The 18,356-nt window shown below is 42.3% G+C and overlaps 1 protein-coding gene across 1 annotated transcript in view; it reads right to left on the reverse strand.

The window, feature by feature from the left end:
* LRRC9 (leucine rich repeat containing 9) overlaps window positions 1-11,445 on the reverse strand; it is a 640,455-nt gene extending 629,010 nt beyond the window's left edge. Inside the window, exon 1 of the mRNA XM_069207426.1 lies at window positions 11,363-11,445. The gene's annotated coding sequence lies outside the window, so the exon portion shown is untranslated. The remainder of the gene's footprint in view (window positions 1-11,362) is intronic.
* Window positions 11,446-18,356: the final 6,911 nt, after the last annotated feature.

The raw sequence follows: 18,356 nt of genomic DNA on the forward strand, positions 1-18,356 counted from the left end.
CCTTCAACCAGTGCATGTTTTCATAATGAAATTGTAACATGTCATCAGATTTGATTCCATAACAGTTTATCAGGTGACACATCCCTTTAAACACACTTTTCTTAACAGTGGACGCTGTGTTTTACTCTAGCAATATCTCCAATCAAACATTTCATGGGGATAAAATATTTGTATAGTAAGGTTCATAAAAATACTAGGCCTTATTTTATAATTTCAAAAACACAGCCACTTTTACTTACAACTACACACAGATTGAACATTTCACTTTTTAAGACAATGCCCGATACATGGTGAAATCTCTCTACATTCTAAACTCTCCTTATAAAACATGCACCTCTACGAACAGCTTTGCACCCACTAAACCTTGTATAGAACAGGTTTACCAACAGTGGTGCACTTACTGACATTTCTCAACAAAGTTCATAAAGTAAATGTTTAATTACCTGAACGTAGAGCAGTTTCTTATATGAAGTTTAATACATCAGTCTGTCTCAGTTCCAAATTCAGTCGCTTTTGTTCAGCAGAACTCCAACTGGCTTCCTTCTCCTCCAGATCACTAAGAACAATGTGAACTATCTCTGGTTCTGCACGCAATCACATCACAGCATTTCTTCAACCATGTAATAAAAGTGGTAACTATTGGTTGAGCCTTGACCATTTTTGACTTCCTCCCATATGATCACATGAGACTCTTGTGGGACGGTAAAACACCTTGTGGCAGACCCAGTCATTTTATATGCAGGTCTCATAAAAGGCTCACAGGATCATAAAATACCTTGTTGTAGGCTCAGAAAATTCCCCTTGGGTCTTGCGAGATTGTAGGTGTCCATGCATCAAGCTTCACTCCTTGAAGCTTGTGAGCTACTCTTGCGAGAGTCTTGTGGAATTGCAACAAAATTATAGGGAAATAGTAGTGTGTGGGACGGAGTATACTCTCCACTGAGACCTGTCTCTTACATGACAGGTGTATGTAGCAGGGTGTAGGGAAAGACTAGCCTCTCCACACAGACCTTTGTCTCACATGATAGGCCTGCCTAATAGTGTGTATGGAGGGACTGGCCTCCACACATACTACTCATACATTTGAAATTAAGTTCATAACACTTTGTTTTTACAGTTCTGAAGAAACAGATATGAGAAGTGTTGTTTAATGTAGAAAAACATTTGATGTATTGTTACATTTGAGAAATAAGAAATTTCTCTGTTTTTAACAATCTCACTGGCTTCTCGTGAGGCACCCATGATAAGTGTTGTTTATTGTAGAAAAATATTTGATATATTGTTACATTTGATATATAAGAAATGTCTCTGTTTTTTACAATCTCACAGAAACCGAGAGGTTCACTAAGACCTTTCTCTTGGATGATGGGTGTAAGGAAAGACTGGCCTCTTCTCTCAGACCTTTCTCTTATATATAAGTGTGCACAGTAGGGTGTCTGCATCTACTGCCCTCTCTTACCACACCTCTTTCTCACATAACGGGAGTGCTTAGTAAGATGTATACATGCAGTACCCTCTCCTTCCAGACCTTTCTACCAGATGAATGGATTTACACCAAAATTCGAAAATCATAGGCTGTAGACCAATATTAAGCGTCCTGCTAAATTTGGTGGAACTAAAGCACTGTGGACAAATTAGAACGCTCCATTTTTAGATTGGCGCTCCCGTGAGAATCTCTTAAGACTCTTGCAAGCAAAACCATCCAAGTTTCTATATTTTTCACCCTTTTTTTCTTAAAAGTGACTGAACATATTTACACTAAATCCCCCAAAAGTGGAGAAACTGCTCCAAGAATGATTATGCACAAGTTAAATACAAGGAGGTAATAAGACTGAAAGAGAGAGGATACAAAGAGAGAGATTTACAAAGGATCTAAGGTTAGTGATTCTTCCCACTAAGTAAGAATAAAGTCTTGGATGGAAATCTTGATTACTAAGGAGAAGAATACGATCATGAACACTGATCAGGCACCTTTGAGACTTATTTTGACTTACAACAAGGGGAGCAAAAGAATCTTCAACATTTTCTATAAACATTGGCATCTTATCCGTTAAGACCTTGATATAGGCACTTTGTTGTGCAATAGACAAGTCACTTACAGGAAAGCACAATCACTCAAAGACAAATTGGTGATAAGTCACTTTCAGGACCAAACTACTAAAACATGGTTGGAAGCAATTACAATTTGGGTTTAACAAACGCAACTGTTCCAAGGCATGCGAAACAAGAGTCAAAACAAAAACTGTTTTGGATCGACACAAAAAAGCATTTAAAATTAAACAGAAAATCACATGCTGCTCCCAGTTTGTGGTCTATGCAATTGAATGTGCCTGTAATCAGAAATATATAGGAAGTACCACATGTATTTTGAAAAAAAGAATACTGGAACACATATGTGCAGTTAAGCATAAAAACATGACAATATGAAATTGCAAAGCATTTGGTTCAATGCCAGGATAACAATTTGAGAATATTAAGGTACTATGGTGTAGATAGGATGTCACTTCATGAACAAGGAGGTAATCGCACTGAAAAACTGTGACAACTAGAATCCAAATACAATATTCAATTACAAACTAAGGTTCCATTTGGATTGAATAACAGTTAAATTATTGTTTTTAAATCAGTGTTGGACTGAATATCCAAGAATGCCTTCGTACTGGCAGGATGGGCTTAATTGTGAATAAGGGGTATTAGAAGGACTCACATACAGTGATAAAGACCTGTGTAGTTGAAGCCTGTTGGTGTGATTGTGATGCTTTGAAACAAATATTGGAGTTACAGGTTTAAGGAGTGAGGCAAAATGGGTTCGCTTTTCGACTATATATATATATATATATATATATATATATATATATATATATATAAATAATTATATATATATATATATATATAAATGTATATATACATATATGAATATATATTTATATATATATATATACACACACACACACACAAATATGCAAATACATACACATTTATATACATATATATTTGGATGTATGTGTGCGTGTGTGTGTGTGTGTGTGTATATACAGGGATGTGGAATTCCTATCGCCCGACGCCCGGGACATCTTGTTTGGGGTCAAGGGCAACAAGTTTTTATGTTTACTTTGTCCTTGGGACAAGTAGGCCCAACCCTCTGCAGCACAAACCCTTTGGCTGCCTGTTTACAGAGTGGCACTCTCTGCAGTTGAGGTAATGTGTTTCCAAAAGATAATGCTGTTCGAACTTGTATTTATGGTTCATTATTTGAAAGCCTTCATTATTAGGGTGAGTGCTGTGAATAAATGTTTTAAGGTCACACTTCACTACTGACGTTGGTTCCAGTACAAAAAAAAAAAAAACGTGTATACACATGTTTGAAAAGTTTAGGCTATGAGGCTAAGTATAATGCTCCCAGAATGCTCTCTGATTAGATGAAAATGAAGTGTCATTTAGTAGTAAAATGTACTGATGCATGCTAGTATTTCCCAAAAATATTTCTAATGGAAAATCAGTGTAACCATTTTCAACACGATTATGGGAAGCATGAAAATAAACAAACACTGACAAAGCCAACTGATCTGACATATTTTTATAAGTCTTTTAGTTTCATCAATGCGTGTCTTGTTTTGACATGGCTTTTGTAACACTTTATTGTTGTGGGAGCTACCAGGCCCTCAACATTGTAACAAACACTGGCAAAAAAACCCCAAAAGGTTTTTGAACTCTAAAAGCACACGTTGCCACCAGTGGCATAAAGGCCCCGCAGCCGCCCTCCAGGGGGCCCCTTCAGCACAGCACCTGCCCTGAGTGAGTCTGGAGAGGGGGCTACTCCATGTTCTTTGCAAAGGGGCACCCTCCAGTTTTGTTACGTCACTGATTGCCACTGTAGTTCCTGACACTGAACAAAACTACTTTGTGTGCCAATATGCTCCTTGAGGAAGAGCAGAATGCGATCACTCACAGTAAAGCCAGCCGAAAGAGAGAGAAATAGAAGTTTAATAAAAACAAAATGTCTTTGTTAACACCAGACCTAATTAGGGACCAAGACCCACATGTAGGTAGGTTTTTGCATGTCGCAAACAGCGACTTTCGCTGTTTGCGACGTGCAAAAAGCACATTGTGATGCACAAACCCAGTTTTGCGATTCGGTAACCTGGTTACCGAATCGCAAAACGGGTTTGCGACTCGCAATTAGGAAGGGGTGTTCCCTTCCTAATTGTGACTCGCAGTGCAATGTAGGATTGTTTTGTGACCGCGAACGCGGGCGCAAACCAATCGCAGTTTGCACCCATTTCAAATGGGTGCTGACACTTTCGCAAAAGGGAAGGGGTCCCCATGGGACCCCTTCCCCATTGTGAATGTCACTGCCTGCTCTGAAAAAATGAAATGAAAACGTTTCATTTTTCGTTTTTGTAATGCATCTCGTTTTCCTTTAAGGAAAACGGGCTGCATTACAAAAAAAAAAAAAACTGCTTTATTGAAAAGCAGTCACAGACATGGTGGTCTGCTGTCTCCAGCAGGCCACCATCCCTGTGAGGGCCGCCATTCGCAAGGGGGTCGCAAATTGCGACCCACCTCATGATTATTCATGAGGTGGGCATTTGCGAAGCCCTTGCGAATCACAGATGGTGTCAGGGACACCATCCTACATTCAGATTTGCGACTCGCAAATTGCGAGCCGCTCTGACTCGCAATTTGCGGGTCGCAAATCTGAAACTACCTACATGTGGCCCCAAATTCTTAAAGAAAGTCACAAAAGTGCACCCATGGTATATGTCGTACCCCTATAAAATATTTGTGAACTGTATTTTAGCATGGGTAAATACGCATGTGTAGATTTGCTCATGTGAAAATCTATTGAGCATTTGCAAGTTCATTTTCCCTCCAGCCACTTTCTTCCCAACCCTGGAAGAAGTTCTAATTCTGCCATTGTCAGGAGTAAATGTCCAACCTTTCTTATTATGGGAAAATATTAGCGAGAAGCTGGTGAAAATCTTTAAAACATGCAGGTTAGTAGGTTTGCAGACTCAAAGGCATTCCAGCCCTGGAACTATTGCTTACTGCTTCCTCCAGCCCCAGTATGCAGATCTACAGAAAGGTGGCAAAATAAGGAAATTGATACAGTAGGGATTGAAACTGCAAGTATTCAAGCCCTACTATGGTAGTAGCCCTGGCACAATCAGAGAGGCTATTATCAGAGCTCTTACATAATGAGATTGCTGCCATAATTTGTCCAAACTACATGGCACCAAAGGGACAAGTAGATCTTTTTACAGGACAAGTAGATTTGAGAAGCAACCTGTCCCCTGGACAAGTAGATATTTTAATAAATTCCACACCCCTGATATATATATATGTTGTTTTTTGCATAATTTATGCGTCACTCTAACCCTGAAAGGGCCTTGGGTTGACTTATACTGAGTGCTCCCTTGTGTCTGGACAAAGCTAAACCCCTCTGAAGAGCTCTAATGAGAGCGAAAAACGTGTCAGGGGTTGCTTTACTCATTCCAGGTTGGCTTGAACGGTATTTGACCAGTCCAAAGCTGTAATACTGTGCCTGGAGTGGTAAATGGCTTTTGTCATTTTACAGCTCGGCGAGGATGACACTGTGTCAATCCTATGCTTAAAGATTTTGCTGTACAAATGGCAAAAGACTTTGTCACTATCTAGCTCGGCGAGGATAGCACTGTGCTGATCCTATCCTTAAAAACTTTGCTAGATAAGCAGACATTTGAGGTGAGCAAATCTAGAGTGTCGCTGGTGTTGCAGGGTGCTCCTTACTAGAGCGGCTCTCCACCTAAAATTGGGAACTTCCCAGAGTTCTCCTTTGTTTTTTGCATATATATATATATATATATATATATATATATATATGACAACAAAGCGGCTCAGTTGCTTGGCGCGCGCTCCAATTACCGGTGCTCCTGCCGAGGGCAAGCCGTACCCTCAAATCAATATTTTTTGGAAAGAAAGACGTTCGGCAAGGCACTCCAACAAGGACTTTATATCAATTATTTATTACACGACTGTGAGCAAACGAACAACGCGTTTCGACCGACACGGTCTTTTTCGAGTTCTAAAAGTCCTGTGATCCATTCTGATCTATTTAAAGCTAATGACCTTTTAACAAACATAATGCATGTTGGGACTGGTGGTCCAATTAAATTACCAACAAATCATATTCACAGAACTCATTGCCACCCATCAGTGCTAACAGTAATGATTTCCTATATGTTCCCAAAATATTAATATGTGCATTAAGGCAAGCAATTAAATCAAAATTAATTTAAAATATTTTTCAAATATTATTTGTAACGTAAAATGTCAAAATATATCAATCAGAATCAGCTGAATATATACATGAATTTATACATATTGACATCCCCCTCTTGTGCAATTAATTCAATCATATTGTGTATATTTATTATTCCCCCTAATATATACATTAATCAATTATCATATTCTTCAAACTATCATTAACCACTTTCCTCATATATTCTTAGCATGATTTGCATATTCTCATATATGGAATGATTTATAATTCAATATTTTTTAACAGCTCCAAACATATGTCTGATTATTTACATCCACTTTACAGGTATATGTCAAGTTCCTGGAATTCATGAAAACTTAAATTTATTTATGCATGTTTACATCCCCCATGTGCAATTAAATCAAATCCTATAATGTGCATATATCCTACCCCTACTATGTACATCAGTCAATTGTCTTTTCTTCAAATTATCATTCAACCATCCTTCTCACATATGCTTTGCACAATATGCATATTCTCATATATGAAATGATTTATAATCCAGTATAATATCGAATTATAAATCATTCCATATATGAGAATACGCAAATCATGCAAATGACCACCGCTACTTTTCTATCAGTACTTTGCCACTGGGAGGTAGTGGTCTTCAGGGCATGAGGGGGTGCACCTCTCTGCAGACTATTAACTTTAAGGCCCGAGGCGCCAAGGGCCCCCCTATTGTTATTAAAGTGTTTTGCACTAGGAGGTGTTGGTCCCTGTGGTGTGGGGAGCCATGTGTTCCCCCACATACTTTATACTCATAACCCTGAGGAGGTGGCGGTCCCTGGGGCTTTAGTAATCCCAAGGATCGGGGCCCTTTGCGCACCCTCTCAAATAATATGCCCCCGGGAACTGGCCACCTGGGGGCAAAAATAAAAGCAAGCGCAGCAGACCTTGCTTGTTTTTTTTTGTTTTTTTTTATCACAGTGAAATTTGCGAATATTCACAATTTTTGCTGCAATGTTTTTAAAAAATATATATATTTTTAGTCCTGGTGGACCCTGGGGGACCGCTGGATCAAGGCTAGGGGGGTAGGGTAACGGTACCCTGCCCTCTTTTCTTTGCAAGTTTTTTTTAACTACAGCTGGAGCCCAGTATCAAAGTGGCTGCCAAGACTTCCTGGTTGAAAAAGCACAATCTGAATACCAAGACCTAGCATTCTGCAAAATTTGGTGTAATTCCGTACAGCGGTTTGAGCTGCAGACATGCCTAAGGAGTCTATGGGAAGTAACATAGGAAACACACTTTTTTGACAATACCTTTGTCTCAGCCCCACTCCTGATGGATTACCCTGAAACTTTCCATGCATTACAAAATTCTGTAGTGCATATTTTGTGGAAAATTTCATGGAAGTTTCAAACGGTGCCTAAGATATAAGCATGTCAAAAAATGCTTTCTCAATGAAACTAGGTCCTAACTATACCCACCTACTGGCGACTGCCAGTAGTTTTTTTTAAATATATCTCCAGTGGCAGTTCACCACTGGGAAGTTATAGTTAGGACTATCTTTCCATAGGTAATTGATTTTTTGGTTAAGTTATAACTTTGGCACTGTTTGACAAATCTTCATGAAACTTTCCATAAAATCCTGTTCATCCAACTCGTCTTCATTCCTTGAACATTTCATGGTAATACGTCAAGGAGGCAGCAGAGAAAAAGGGCATGTCCCAAAATGCATTTTCCCTATACAGTATGCCATAGGGAAATGAAATAGCAACATTGCATAAACGGCTGAACAGAATTACACCACATACAGCATAAAGACAGATCATGGTCCACAAAGAGTGCATTTTGTGATGCTGTGTAATTTCGTTCAGTAGTTTTTGAGATATTAGGTTTCAAAATGTATGTATATACAGGGAGGTAGATTCTCTGTGGATCCAACAAATCTAAAGATAAGATCTCATTGGCTGCCGCCACCTCAACAAAGATGGACGGTAGCCATTTTAGGACTCGGGGACTCAGACTCCTGTATTGGAAAAAGGGGGGGACAAATAAAGAGGGGCGAAGTAGGAGCACCCTGTCCCCTTAGGCCTGGTGGTGGGGGGTGCCAGAATTCCCATGGGGCCAAAAAAATATATTTATTTTCAACTTGGCCATGGATCTGCAGAGGCTCTGCGGTTCTGTTAAGAAAAAAAGGATCTCCCACTCTTTTAAAAATTAAGTCCCCCTTGGTGTGGAAGAGGCCTGGGGTGGCTTAGCACAACTATTTTATGGGTATTCATATTTAGCCTCTGGGGACCCTATTACCTGTGGCAGAAACACTTACTTATGGAGAGGGGAGCGTGCAAACCTTGTTTATATATGAGAAGGGGGAGTGAAGACCCCCCACCACAAACCTTCACAAAGTCCTGGGTACCTCATCCATGGGGCGGAAAAGTTTACATATGGGGATAAGGCATACAGCCCCTCTCCCAGACCCTTCAGAAAGCCTGAGGGATCCATTCCCCAGGGCAACAATGAAAAATGCAGTGTGTGCACCATTACACCCAGGACACCCACAGCAAATACTGGCCAGAAGACCATAGGTTCTCCCTACCTGCACTCTTGCGAGCCGCAAACAGCCATGTTCCAGGGAATGGTGTCATAATGGAGGGGTGTGCAACCCTCATCCCTGAGTGACTATAGGCCCTGGGGGACCCCCCACTTTTTATTTTTAGGGAAGGGGGTGTGTAGCCCTCCTCCCTCATCCTCTACTGGCCCAGGGGATCACATAAACCGGGACCTTTTCTATTTTGAGTGGGTGGCTCAGGCCCACTTGGGGCACCCACAAACATAACATAAGGGGCTGCAAGGAGGAGCCCCAGGGTCCCCACGGCCCCAGTTATCTCCCTACATAGGAACCTACATTGCTCCTGTCCACCAGGAGGCAGCAATCAGTTTATTTGCCCCCAAGAGCGCAGGCACGGAAACAAGAGTGTGTTCCCACTCAGAAGGAGAATGTTTCAAAGCTCCTGCAAGGCAATCAGTTTCTTTGCCCCCAAGAGTGCCGGCAGGGAAACAAAAGTACGTTCCCACTCAGAAGTAGATTTTTCAAAGCTCCTGCAAGGGGAAAGCTCACTTGCTTTCACTGGCAGGGCTCCTGCAGGTAGGGAAAACTACTTTAGTCTTGGGATGGGCTCCCAGGGTGCAGAGGTCAAAGGGGACAGAATCCGAGGGGCAAAACGGGCCAAAACTTTTTTGATGTATGACAAAAACATTGCCCTACTTTTTCGTAAAAAGACAACCGTGCCAGGATGGTTAATTCTGCAAGTTTAAATGCTTCAGCCGAAGTTTCATTCAGGGAATCTTCTGTGCCATTAAACTGAATCCATACACCAAAAGAGGGGTAGTCCCTGTAACCAGGCTGGATAGGGGACAAAGAGAAAACAGAAAAAGAAAGTATCCAGCAAGGATGAATATATGTTAATTGCCCAAGCAAAAACCTTAATTTTTTGCCGAAGAATAATTTCTTTATTTAAATTAGATAAATTAAATTCAAAAGCCTTTTGAATCCAGGCAGACAGCTAAACAAGCCTTCCTGCCAGGGTCCCTGCTTGACTGAAATAAATGCAAATTTACGCAAAGAGGTAGACTGCAAATGTTAAGAATGCTTGGGAGCCGGTACTGGCTTTAATTGATTGAATCACTCAAACCTTTGTGATGACAAAGATTTATTCTTTTTTGTATCTGTATTTGTGATTTATAAAGCGCATTAAACCAAGAAGGTATCCAATCACTATTCAGGTGGTAGGGCAATGAGTTAATGGCTGAGCTCTGAAGTGCACGCTTTTAATTTTAATTGTATACTGCGTACATAGCCCTTACTATCCCTGAAGGTGTTGGAAGAACAGTAATGTAAAATTACTGCATTAAATGCAGCCTGTGTATTACTAAAATCTATATTTTGGAAGTACCATTTCATCCTATACCTTTTTGAGTATTTTGTAGCAATGTATATTGTACTGTGTGAAATGCAAGTTTAAAATAATGACACATTCACAGTGCTTTCTGTCACAGGCTGTGACCTCGTAGTACTAAAAATACACGTCATTATTGCACCAACCAAGATTCAATCTGTGGCTTTCCGGTTACACACAGACCACAGCAGTGCATTAACTTAGAGCGGGTTTTCAATGTTCATTTCCCACGAAAAAAAAAATATTTTTCATTTAGGCTGCGTGCTATTTGTATATAGCTACCTGACAGTGAAAGACAAAAAAAAAAACACAGGACTTTTTACCCACACCTTGGTCCCCGGATACCCTCACTGACCACGCCCCCACTGCATGCAGCATCACAGTTCCCATACTTTTTTTCATGCACTTCGAGCGCTGCTCGGATCAGAGTAAAAGTGTCGGCCCTCTAGTGCTTTAATTTTTTCATTAAACCAACTAGGGAAGTAGTAGTGAACACGTGAAGCTACCTGCCAGAAGGGTACATGGAATAGCAAACTACACGAATCATGAAAGCCGGGAGCGAAGTGAGGTTACATAGAACCCGGAATTATTGAAATGGGGTCACATTTCCTCAAATAGCTGCAAAAGCATAGGTATCTATACTGTAATCCCTAAAGTAACCACTTGCCTTGGGCTCCGGAGTAGCGTGCTTTTCACCATAAATCACTTTAACGCCTCATCAGGCGAAGTAAGCACTGTATAAATCCAATTACAATATAGTATTGCTGATGTTTTCATATGACTGCATTGTTGCAATACGTATGGGTCCTCATAGGGCTATCACCCAACATACACCACTTGTAAATGCACATTAGTTAAATAAGGGTGGAGATATACTAGTTGCAATTTTATTTTTCATAGAAAATAAAAAGAAATGACTAAAAAATTGGCAAAATATTAAAAGGGTTAATACAGATGAAAATGGTAAAATGTATATCATACAATTGGGCGCCCTATTTTCGAACTATTTATGCCTGCCTTAATAACTACGTCCATAAACATCATAAATTCAAAAATCCTTTATTGTGTGTGTGTGTGTTACAGATTAACGGGTTTACGCAAGAGAAATATATGCAAACAGGCACGAGACAAGCGAGAGGTTCTCGAATTTGGACCTTACCTCCCAACGACCCGACTGAAGATGTTTTAAAACCCCGTGGGTCCCTGCTTGGCGTTCGTATCTAACCAAACAGCGTTGCCAGGTTGAAATCGAAAACGTGCACAACCCACTTTGAAAAATCCCAAAACAAGCCCGACCCCTACATCAAAAAAGGTTTTCGAAAGGTAATGAAAAATTTTAATAAAAACAATGTATAGGCTTAAACGTTATATGCATTAAAAACTATTTATTTCCAGATAGAACTTCGGTCAAGTGGACAAAAAAAAAACAGTCTGTCTGTTCAAAATCTTTATATACCACATGATAAAGCAGCATTTTTTGTTGCCAGCGGCGTCTCTGTTTCATTAGCATGAATAAATACACTAATTTAATTCGTCTTGTTTTTCCAATCTACCTAATACCATTCTTTATAGTGAAACGAATACTCCGTTCCAAGATGGCGGCTACCGTGTATGCTGAGTTTCGGTGACTTCCTGTACTCAGAGAGCAGCAACTTTTGTCTGGTAGTGCCGAAGAGAGACTTGTGTACGATTACAATCCATAGGCCCTGGAAGACGGGGGGGGTTTGGCGGCGGTGAGGATAGGTCCCCCAGCATAACCATGCTGGAGTTCAGAAGGTAAACAAGCATTTGCAATGCAGTGGATCTCGCATCTGCTCGAGTTAGAGCTATTAGTGTTGTAAACTCCTAACCCGACTTTTCTAGCCACATAAATTGAAAATTAAAAGTTAAACAGTGTCACATAAGCGAGCCGGTTCACAGTGCCACGGCCGCCATGAGCATTAGCGTGAAGAGACACACCAAAAAAAAAAAAAGTTTGCTCGCAGTTAAACTAATCGGCAAAAGTGCAATTAGCCATGTAACAGGGGCGATGGCCAAGGCGGTAACAAAACCTCCCCAAGGAGGGACAAAGGTAAACCATTTACCAATGTCATCAAAGGATTTTTTGAAGGGCAAGCCCACCAACGAGTGGTAGTGATGGGCGTGAGGTGGGCGTTGTTAAAAGCACAGATACTTAACAACACGCCGAAAAAAGCAGCGCTTGCGCGCTGCAATGCTTGACCTTATGAGCAATAGGAATGCCGTTAAATATTTTTATCTTGACACATTTTCTGTGCATTCAAAGAAAGGGGTCAAATATCAAGCCTCATCTTCGACAATATGCTGCTTAATATTTTAACATGGAGATTGGTGTTTTCTTTCTCTTAACAGCAAAGTGAACTTATGTTGTAAAGCTAACTATGTGGCAATCTTGGTGGTGTGAAAGGAAAGGCTGTAGACTGTCATGTTTTTCAGACACCATAAAACTTAAATACCTAAAAATGAACTTTTCAAACATTTCGATATTTATCACCCATCTACAATGATAGCACAAAATAATCATGTTTTTGTCATTCTTAAGTGTGATGGAAATAAACATTTGTAACAGAATCAAAATAGATCAAGAGACCTTACTTGCACAAATGACAAATATTCACTGCAAACAGATTTCCACACGTCGTTTGTGTGATATACAGGATTATCAGTAAAATCTGTGTGTACGATTATGTAGCTATTTCATGGGAGAATATGCTGTCTGTAAGTGACATTGCGCTACCATACCATTCTTTAACAATACATTTTTAACAGTGTGCTTCAAAATGCAGCATAAGGTATGTACTATACCTTTACCAATCACTTGCTGAATAGGTGTGGCTCAATTTCTATGGTTGTTCTTTGTCTAACTTTAGGATTTTTCACAACCCCTATGAGTTCAGTGATGTCACATTAATGCTGACCTCTCATTCTAAAAATTGTTTCCAGCACCACTGAATCACACCCATGACTCCTGTTGCTAGTTGCAGACATATCTATAGCAGATTGCTTGCACTGTGGCAGGAAGGAGCATTAGGGTTCAGGAAGGTGGTGAAGGAGAGGCCTTGGTCGGGGCTGATCAGTAAGGTGAGGTTAGTGCTCATAATTTTCAGGATACAAGGGCTGTGGCTCATGGCCTTACGTATAGGAATCTTGAGGGAAATGTGTTTTTATGGGTGAGTGCAAAGCGCTCCGACCATAAAGTAATCTCTCTTTGGGCTTCAAACCACGCCCAGGTCACGTCAGTCTCTTTCATTGGTTCCTGGGCTTGCTCTTTAAAATCTGCTTGCTTTCATTTGTGAAAGGCATGCATACGTCATGCCTTTTCTGGTGTTTAGCCTGCCTACACAGCACCGATAAACTACTAGGAACATACGAGGCTCGATGTTTTGAGCCTGGTTTCTGGACTACTTTATCTGTTAATTTTCCCCGCAGCGCGATTGCGCTGGGGTTTACATAGCGCGATCGCGCTCTGTTTTTTCGTTTTCAATTTCAGCTCAATCACTCTGCATTTTACATAGTGCGATTGCGCTGTGTTCTTTTTCTTTTAATTTGTGTGGCAAGAAAAGTTATGTTAGGAGTTTACAACGCACATAGCTCCAACTCGAGCAAATGCGAGCCCCGTTGCATTGAAAATGCTTGTTTGCTCTTGCTGCCCATGGGCTGGCAGGTGCCTTAGAGGTCTAGTGCTATCCCGCCCTACCCAGCCTGTAGTGCAGGGTTCGGATCCCATCATCTTCAAGGTCATGACGATGTGTAAAGGTTGGTTTCATCACAAAGTATTTTAAAGTTCTTTACAACCAACAAAAGGTAGTAATTTTTTATTTTATTTTTTAAAATAAATGTGTTTATTGGTATTTTTCTCTTTTGTTTTCTGTTTTGGTTTAAACAATACAACAACATAAGAAGTATAACAGTCAGTGCATATCAATAAGTCAATGAAGACGATTTCACAGTTATGTTCATGGTAGCATATTCACAAATGAAAAGAAGGGAAGAGCTGTACATACATCCAGGTTCACATTGTCGACTTTGCAGTTTAAGGCGCTCCAATGCCTAGTCAACCCATGGGCCTACATCGAAAGGAATCACCTAATAACATAGTCAGCCATCAGAATCACAGTGCTGGAAATACAGTAGGGCCCCCACATAACTCCCCCTCACTAGAGCCTTCAGTTGAATCATGTTCATCATCATCTGTAAAATTATGAACAAGAGACCCCACAACATGATTGCCTCCGAGACCTCCCTGTCCTTGCGGGCAATACGCATATGCACCTCCTCCGCCAATCCCCATTCAAGGAGATACCTCTGCCATGAAGACACTAGAGGAACCTGGGTGGTCATCCAACAAATGGCCACTCTTCTCTTGGCCAGCAGCAACACCAGTTGGGCCATCATGCGATGCATCTGTCGTCCCCTGGGTCTTGACGCCACTCCTAGAAGGCATGCCAGCGGGGTCAAGGGTATCTCAATGCCAGACACTTCTGCTATTTTTGGCACTGTTGCTTCCCAGGATCCCTGAACCCCCGCAAAGGACCAGGGCAGATGCAAACAAATAGCACCCACCTCCCCACATCTTACACACTGTGCTCCCCTGTCTAGAGTTATTCTATTTAGGCAGCCACGGGTCACATAGGTACGATGTAAAAAATTAAAATGGAGCAATTTAAACCTAAGATTACAGGAAACTTTCTTCACCAACAGACACGCTTGCACCCAATCAGGGTCTGTTACCGCCCCCCCCCCCCCCAACTCTCTCGCCCACGCATCTCGTGCAGCATACTGGGGTAACACCTTATCACCTCTGATGGCCTTATAGCATAATGAAATGAGGTGCCCCCCCTCTACATAGGAGCAGGCCGCCCAATACTCGGGATGGCTGCGTGGCAGCTGGAAACCCAACCCAGACCTCCCGCACCACACTTTCCAGTTTGGCATATTGAAGGAATTGACCCGGTCCCACCTCAAAAGTTTCCTGAGCCTCCGGGAACGTGATAAACACCTCCCCTGGGTAGAGGCCCCCACTTGTCTGGCAATGCCCGGCTCTCCAACAGTCCATAGATATGTCGGCATCAGTAGCCCTGAATGGGGCGAGGGCCCAGATACGCAGCTCTCTGTCGAATGGTGTCCTACATTGCACTCTGACCACAAATGCCTCCCAGATTGCTGTGGTCTCCTTCACCAAATAGAAAATCTTCTCTTTAGATCGCCCTCCCTGCATCAATAGTTGCACCAAGGTATCACCACCCAACACGCCTAGGAATAGCCTCTTCTCACAGTAGTCTGACTCTGTCGGCCATTGCGCAGCATGTTGTAAATTGGCCACATAATAGTAGTATTTCACGTCGGGTACGGCAAGACCACCATCCTCTAAATCGCGTTTAAGAACCGATAAGGCCACTTTACTTCGGTGTCCAGCCCAGACCCGGGAGATAAGCAAACTGTCTAACTTACAGAAAAAGGGGGAACAAAGTGGAAACATGGCATTCTGAACCAGATAAAGGAAACGTGGGAGAAAAAACACCTTTGCCACAGCTGCCCTGCCTATCAGAGACAAAGGGAGTCTACTCCAAAATGCCACGGAGCCTTCAAGGTTTGCCATAACTCTGTCTTCATTTAATCCTTTATACGTGTCCTCAGTATGGGCCACCCATATACCCAGATATCTAAAGCCTTACTTTTCCCATCGGAGGCTGTGCCTGGGTAATCGATTGACTGGAACCGCCACCAGGCTACCCAACGGGAACAGAAGCAAATTCACAACGTTGACCCAGATGCCAGAAACCGTGCCGAAGGTCTCAGGAAGCCCCATCAAGACCAGTACCGCCCGGACAGGTGCATGGACATATACCAATGCATCATCCGCATACAGAGAAAGAACATGTGTGGAGTCACCAATCCTAACACCCCACTGCCCCATCACCCTACACAGGAGGATCGTCAAGGGTTCGATGGCAAGGGCAAAGAGTAGCGGCGTGAGGGGGCAGCCCTGCCTGGTACCTGTTTTGTTTCACAAATGACCAAGATGAAACACTCATGCACTGACAAAAATCTCTGGAATGCACTTCTTAGTTCAAAGAAGACATTTATTATTTTACTATGCAAGGTTCCTAAAAGGAGATTAGCATGTTGAAAGCACACATTTAAAAATGGTCACAGCAACAATGTTCAAATGATTCTCCACTGCAATATACACAGCAAATATATGTATCCATATTATAATGCAAAGCAAACAATGAATTAAAAAGTATGCATCACCATTAGGCAAGGGCAAAACTCCTTCATCTCTCTCCTATCAGCATCAAATAGCCAGATCCCAGAATCGATCGAGGAGAGAAAGATCAATTATCCTCACAGGAAGGATGACACACTCCAGCGTCCTGGATGCGCTTGAGATCTCCTCTGACCCCAGTCCATCTGGTCTTGGCCTCTGATACTTTAAACAAACAAGAGAGGAAAATTCCAGACTTCCCTCTCCCTGCAGAAGTTTAGTTATTCAAAAAATGCTGATTGCTTTTGGCTAGCTTTGAAAATAACTCATCAGGATGTGGCCACAATCCCAAGGTGCCAGCCCAAAACAAGGCCATTCCCTTCTGTCTGAATAAATTCTTATCAACCAAAGCCTTTGGTGGGAAAAAAGTACAAAAACAAGACAGAATGCACATTGCACAACGTGGAAAATCACTTGCAGCTTTTAACGTTGCAGTGAAGCTAAGGCTAAGCTGTAGGAAAGTACCATCTTTCTTGGCATGTTACCCCCAATTTTACATGTATGTCAGTATGATTTTGCCTGTCTCACTGGGATCCTGCTAGCCAGGACCCCAGTGCTCATAGTTTGTGGCCTAAATGTGTATGCCTGTGTAGTGCCTAACTGTGTCACTGAGGATCTGCTAATCAGAACCCTAGTGCTCATGCTCTCTCTGCCTTTACATTTGTCACTATAGGCTAGTGACTACAATTACCAATTCAAATTGGCACATTGGAACCCCCTTATAAGTCCCTAGTACATGGTAGCTAGGTACCCAGGGCATTGGGGTACCAAGAGACCCTTATGGGCTTCAGCATTACTTTTGCCACCCATAAGGAGCTCAGACAAAACCTTCACAGGACTGCCACTGCAGCCTGAGTAAAATAGTGTCCACACTATTTTACAGCCATTTTACACTGCAATTAAGTAACTTATAACTCACCTATTATGTCCAACTCTGGATAGGTGCAAAGTTACTAAGTGTGAGGGCACCCTTGCACTAGCAGTGGTGCCCCCACATTGTTCAGGCCCATTTCCCCGAACTTTGTGAGTGCGGGGACACAATTTTACGCATGCCCGACATATAGGTCACCACCTATATGTAGCTGCACAATGGTAACTCCGAATATGGCTATGTAAGGTGTCTAAGATCATGGCATTGCCCCCCATTCCAGATCTGGTATGGGGGGCAATCCCATGCACCCTGGGGGCTCCACTATGGACCCCAGTAACGCCAAACCAGCTCTCTGGGGTTTTCTCTGCAGCTACAGTTGCTGCCACCCCACAGACAGGGTTCTGCCCTCCTGGCGTCTGAGCAACTCAGTCCCAGGAAGGCAGAACAATGTATTTCCTTTGGGAGGAGGGTGTTACACACTCTCCCTTTGGAAATAGATGTTACAGGGTTGGGAGGTGTAGCCTCCCATGGCCTCTGGAATTGCTTTGAAGGGCACAGATGGTGCCCTCCTTGCATAAGCCAGGCTACACCGGTTTAGGGAACCCCAGTCCCTGCTCTGGCGCGAAACTGGACAAAGGAAAGGGGAGTGACCACTCTCCTGTCCATCACCACAGAGGGGTGGTGCCCAGAACTCCACCAGTGTGTCTCAGACCTCTGCCATCTTGTTTGAGGTGTGGGGACACTCTGAAGGCCTCTGAGTGGCCAGTGCCAGCAGGTGACGTCAGAGACGCCTCCTGATAGGTGCATATCTGGGTAGGTAGCCAATCCTCCTCTCAGGGCTATTTAGGGTCTCTCCTGTGGGCTTCTCTTCAGATTTCGACTTGCAAGAATCCACCACGACTCCTCTGCACTTCTCTCTTCGACTTCTGCCAAGGATCGACCTCTGACTGCTCCAGGACACCTGCAAAACTGCAACAAAGTAGCCAGAAGACTACC

Source organism: Pleurodeles waltl, chromosome 9 (assembly GCF_031143425.1).
Source record: "Pleurodeles waltl isolate 20211129_DDA chromosome 9, aPleWal1.hap1.20221129, whole genome shotgun sequence".
NCBI lineage: Eukaryota > Metazoa > Chordata > Amphibia > Caudata > Salamandridae > Pleurodeles > Pleurodeles waltl.